Below are 6515 nucleotides of genomic sequence, written 5' to 3'. Positions count from 1 at the left end.
AGCTACTAGAAGTCAAATTCTGAGAGCAATAAAAATGATACATCACTGTGTAATAGATCCCATAGGCATAAATTTTATCATCTATGCGTTATATTGCATATGTTTATGTTTATATGAGTAATAGACATTTAATTACATTGTAGACCTGTTATACAACTTACAATAAAACTTAAACAACAGGAGCATCATTGTTCACTTGTTGGACAGCACACTGGGTCAGCAGGCCTCAAGGACAAAAAAATTAAACTTGGAAACAAAAGCCTAAAAGAATCAACAGTAAGTGGCTGAGTTTTGGTAAGAACATGTATTAAAATGTTGCAAAAGTTTGTAAAAGTGCTGTTGATGAATTTATAGTAGAGTGTCTTCCATATTTTATCCAGAAGCCCAAGGGAGCTCTAGGCTTAACATTTAACTGAACAGGATACACTATCATCTTGCAATTGATAGTGTGTAAGGTAATGGAGCCTTGACAAAAGGAGAGACCAAAAGCAAAAAATCTGCCATTGTTTATTTAGTACGGAGTATTCCATCCACAACCTACCTACCTACCTACAAATACGTATGCATACATGCGTGCACGCACACACGCGCGCGCGCGCGTTAGGAAGTTAAATGGTTTAACAAGATTTATGAAGATGAGCATCAGACCCCTGCCTTATTCTTTTTACTCCTAATTTCTTATTCTCTCTACTCCTAACTTCTGCTCCCATAAGACAACAACTTTAACTCTTTTTTTTTTTGAGACGGAGTCTGGCTCTGTCGCCCAGGCTGGAGTGCAGTGGCCGGATCTCAGCTCACTGCAAGCTCCGCCTCCCGGGTTTATGCCGTTCTCCTGCCTCAGCCTCCCGAGTAGCTGGGACTACAGGCGCCCGCCACCTCGCCCGGCTAGTTTTTTGTATTTTTTAGTAGAGACAGGGTTTCACCGTGTTAGCCAGGATGGTCTCGATCTCCTGACCTCGTGATCCACCCGTCTCGGCCTCCCAAAGTGCTGGGATTACAGGCTTGAGCCACCGCACCCGGCCAACTTTAACTCTTTTAGTTGTTTCTTCTGATATTTAACCCTCTATTTCTAAACATGCTTATTTGACTATTTCTTGATCTTTTTCAGTATAGACATCACCTATTAACCATCTACTATGGAAGATCATTTAATTCTCTTAAGACACCTCCTCAACACATATTTCTTTTCCCCTTATCATCCTAACATCAATATATCATATTTGATTAGACCAGTATTCAATATTTACATTCATTCTGAGTCATACAGTCCATAAGATGACATTTCCTTGATATTACAATTTTATTTATTTATTTATTTATGACATGGAATCTCACTCTGTCACCCAGACTGGAGTGCAGTGATGGGATCCTGGCTCACTGTAACCTCTGCTTCCCGGGTTCAAGCGATTCTCCTGCCTCAGCCTCCTGAGTAGCTGGGATTACAGGTGTGCGCCACCATGCCTGGCTAATGTTTGTATTTTTAATAGAGACAGGGTTTCACCATCTTGGCTGGTCTGGAACTCCTGACCTCCAGTGATCTGCCTGCTTCGGCCTCCCAATGTGCTAGAATTACAGGTGTGAGCCACTACACACAGCCTACAGTTTTTAAATTTTTTCCTAGACTTAATTATTACCTCATTTTTTCCTTAGTTTTTTTCTTTTCTTTTCTTTTTCTTTTTTTTGAGATGGAGTTTCACTCTTGTTGCCTGAGCTTGAGTGCAGTGGTGTGATCTCCACTCACTGCAACCTCTGCCTCCTGGGTTCAAGAGATTCTCCTGCCTCAGCCTCCTGAGTAGCTGGGATTATAGGCACGTACCACCATGCTCAGGTAATTTTTTGCATTTTCTTTTTTAGTAGAAACAGTGTTTTACCATGTTTGCCAGGCTGGTCTTGAACTCCTGACATCAGGTGATCCGCCAGCCTCAGCCTCCCAAAGTGCTGAGATTATAGGCGTGAGCCACCATGCCCGGCCCTTAGTTTTTCTTTGTTCTTGCTGTCACTAATTTGTCATCAAACTACAAGTATGTTTTCTCAAAGTTTTAAAATACATCAGAAAATCTATTGTTTGTGTGAGTGAGAGTGAATGAGAGAGAGAGAGAGAGAGAGGTTGATTTCCTTCCTTGGGATTTTTGTTCCATCAGCATTCATGGAATTCTTGTCTCCCTCCTGTATTGGATCCCTGGCCTCCTAGTTCTTCCGATTTCATATTTCTTGAGTAACTCCCCCACTTCCCTTCAGTAACTACCTGAGGAAGGGAGCATATCTAGAAAACTGTTTCTAGGCTCTTGAAAATAATGTTTTATTTTTCTCAAATAATTTTTTATCTCTGCTTTCTGCTCTTTCTTTCTAGAAATAATATTCTGATATTGGTCTGATGAGTATAGGCTGTCATGCCTGTAATCCCAGCACATTGGGAGACCGAGGTGGAAGGATTACTTGAGGCCAGGAGTTCAAAACTGCAGTGAGCTCTGATTGAGCCACTGCACTCCAGCCTGGCTGACAAATCAAGACTGTCTCTAAAGAAGGAAAGAAAGAAAAGAAAGAAAGAAAGAAAATAAATAAATAAAACACTAAAAATAAAACAAAACCCAAAAAGCCCCACTGATTGGAAGCTGTGTGTTGAATGCTGAGTCTTGCTGACTAGTGGGTTTCACTGTCAGCAGGGGTTTGACTGCTTTTGTTAGGGGACCACCAGCTGTAAATATCTGTTAATGTTGCCTCTGAATAGGTTTTTTTTTTTTTTTTTTTCACCAAAAGAGAAAGATGAATGAGGTAGGGTGGAAGTGGCAAATTGACTGCTGGCTTGTTGGGAAGGAGATTGGGTTTCTCACCCTTTGGATATAGACTTCTCATTGCCTCCCTGTTTTTAATAAGGCTCTCATCCTCAGATATGCTTGTCCCTGAGAACAGACTGACTTTTTCTTCAACTAATCTGAGAGTAAAACTGCTCTATTCCATTACAAAGGAGTGGGTCATTGGCTGCAAGGGCTGAAGGAGGTTCTTTAAGCGTGCAACTGATTTGGACAAATTTTCAACCAGGTCCTTTTCGGAATTCTGCCTCATGAGCAGGCTTGCTTTTTTCCCTCCATTTCTACCTCAGGCATTAAGTTTTCAGCTTTCTAAAGTTTTCTTAGTTAATTATCATTTCTTCATCTGCTCTCCGGTTTATATTTGCTGATCTTTTTTTCTCTCTTTTCCATGTCTTTTTGTCTTCTTGTGGGCTTTGTTTTTTCAAAAAACCCAAAACCTTAGCTGTCATTTTGTTGGAATCAAGGAAAGAGTGGAGAAAATGTGTCATGCTTGACCAGATTTCATTATTTCTCAAAGTCTAGTTTTAAAACAAAACTTGCAAAGGTATGCCACTCTTACTGAACTAGAAGCTAATCTTACTGTGGTTTACAAAGTCCTCCATCTATCACTCTTCCCTTTACTTAGTATACTCTAGCCTCATGGGCCTTCTATTCCTTGAATGAACACACTAATTATTTTTTCTTTCTCTCTGTCTTTCTTTTCTTCAAAGCAAAGATCAGTAGTTGTGCCCCAATATCCATCCTCCCCTTTCTTGGAAATAAAACTCATAATTATTAGCTTGGCACATGGCTATCCAGAACAAAGACTACATTTTTCAGCCTCTCTGACAGGTAGATAGGACTAGCAAAGTTCTAGCCAGCAAGATGGAACTAGAAACACTGTAAGATATGGAGCTTCCAGAAAGAGTCCTTAAAAGGAAAAAGCTTGCACTTCATCATCTCCACATCCCAACCCCCATCCCTTCCTCTTTCTTACTGGCTGAGATATAAAAATGATAACCGTAGCACAAACGACCATTACATATTATGACGCAGAAGCTGTATGATGAAGATGGCAAAGCCACAAGGACACAAGGCCAGATCCCTGTTACTGTGGAGTGTCATTTGGCCCTAGAGTATTTACCTACCAACTTCATTCAGGTGGCAGATAAATAAACATCCACGTTCTAAGCTACTGTTACCAGGGTCTTCTGTCGCTCACAGCTGAATCTAACAATGATAAAAGGTTCAGGTTGTGTGCTACCTCCTTACAGCAGTGTTCCCCACTCTAAGTCACTTTTAATTATTTTTCCTTATGGCACTTCTCATTATCTGAATTTATCACATTTTTTAAGTTTACTTGTTCAATATGTCTCTCCCTACAAGAATGTAAGCTTCAGAAAGGCAAAAACCATGCCAAGGTCCTAGAATGGCACCTGGCATACCATGGGTGTTCTGTACATATTTGTTGACTAATAACACCTGGTTGGGTCAGAATCCTACTGGTGTTAGGAAGAAAGGGAGATTCTCTAAGCTCTCTCTGCATGGAATTGTTCCAGCCTCTCTGTTCAGATACCACACTTGCCTATCACTTTTCTGATTACAAATTCAACCCTTCAAGTGTTTTAAAACCAGAAAATAAGGCTTCTGAAGAGATGGCTCACATCTGTTGGTTAATAAAAGGTATGGGCCAGACGTGGTGGCTCACATCTGCAATCCCAGCACTTTGGGAGGCCAAGGATGGAGGGCTGCTTGAGCTTAGGAGTTTAAGACCAGCCTGACCAACATGGTGAAACCCCGTATCTACCAAAAAACAAAAAAACAAAAACACAACCAAAAATTAGCTGGACCTGGTGGTGCCTGCCTGTAGTCCCAGCTACTGGGGAGGCTGAAGTGGAAGGATTGTCTGAGCCTAGGAGGCAGAGGTTGCAGTGAGCCGAGATTGCACCACTGCACTCCAGCCTGGGTGACAGAGCCAGATGAATGAATGAATGAATGAATAAATAAATAAATAAATAAATAAATAAATAAATAAATGGAATGTCTTCCATTCTAAATTGATAAACCGGGATGATTATGGTTTATAATTGATTAGGATGCATAGTTCTGGAGGTAGGCAGACAAAGCTATGAAGAGCAGTTTTACTGTTTATGGAAGTGTGAACTTGACCAGTTACTTAAATTTGCTGAGCTTTAGTTTTCTCATTTGTTTAAAAAAACATAAAAACAAACAAAAACAAACAAACAAAAAAACAGAGGGGAATAGTAACATCTACATTTCAGGACCCTTGGGAGTATCAAATGAGACAATCCATGTAAGAGATTAAACAATTTTCTCAAGGAGATAGCTAAGAAGTAGGGGGTCCAGGTTTTAAATTCAAGTTTACGATATGATACTGGATTCTTAGCTCTTAGCCTTTATACTGTGCCAACACTAAAAAGGCCTCTGTGACTGTCCTTGTCAGTCTTACAGCCTTACTGTGTTGAGCTGCACTTCAACTGGCTTAAAGGGAATTTTTTTTCTCTCTAAAAATCTCAGCTTTATTTGGTGAAGCAAGACTCAGCGTTTAGGACTTGGAGTTCGTTCAGCCACAGAATCAGAGTATTTGGTAGGAAAGATAACTTTTGGATTGGAAGAAGTACTGGCAAAATCAATGAACCAAATTCTAGTCCTAACAGCAGAGCAGCGTATCCCTGAGTAAACTGCTTTAATTTTCATCCCCAAACTTCTTTTCCTGAAATATTAATAGTTTTATTGAGATAGAATTAACATACCATATAACTCACTCATTTGAAGTGTATAATTCAATGGTAAAGTTGTGCAACCATCACTACAATCAATTTTAGAACATTTTCATTATTGCAAAATGAAGTTTCATACCCGTTAGCAGTCACTCCCTATTTCTCTGCCACCTGCTCCCCCACCTCCTACCCAGTTCAAGCAACCACTAGTCTGCTTTCTGTCTCTATAGATTTGCCTATTCTGGAAATTTAATATAAATGGAATCATACAATATGTGGCCTCTTGTGACCAGCTTCTTTCCCTCAGCACATGTTTTTGAGGTTCATCCATTTCGTGGCATGTATCGGTGCTTCATTCCCTTTTATGGCTGAAGATAGTCTATTATATGGCTATATGAGTCCCACACTTTATCCCCTCACCAGGTAATGGACATTTGGGTTGTTTCCACTTTTTGGCTATTATGATGAATGTTGCTATGAACCTTTGCGTACAAGTTTTCGTATGGACACATGTTTTCATTTCCCTTGGGTATATACCTAGTAGTAAAATTATTGAGTCGTATGGTAAATCTATGCTAAACCTTTTGGGGAACTGCCAGACTGCTTTCCAAAGCAGCTGCATCATTTTGCATTCCCACCAGCCATGCATGAGGGTTCCAGTTTCTCCACACCCTCATTAACATTTACTGTTCTTTTGATGATAGCCAACCTAGTGGGTATGAAATGTAATCTTGCTATTTTGATTTGCATTTACCTGATGGCTAATGATTCACGTACTTATCGGCCATTTTTATATCTTCTTTGGCCAAATGTCTGCTCAAATTGTTTGGCCCATTTTAAAATTTTGGTTGTTTCTTTGTTTTTTTATTTTTAGAGTTGGGATCTCACTCTGTCACCCAGGCTGGAGTACAGCAGTGGTGTGATCATGGCTCACTGCAGCCTCAAACTCCTGGTAACAAGCGATGCTCCCAACTTAGCCTCCCAA

The sequence above is a fragment of the Rhinopithecus roxellana genome, chromosome 17, assembly GCF_007565055.1.
Source record: "Rhinopithecus roxellana isolate Shanxi Qingling chromosome 17, ASM756505v1, whole genome shotgun sequence".
Taxonomy (NCBI): domain Eukaryota; kingdom Metazoa; phylum Chordata; class Mammalia; order Primates; family Cercopithecidae; genus Rhinopithecus; species Rhinopithecus roxellana.
This window is presented reverse-complemented; position numbering follows the sequence as displayed.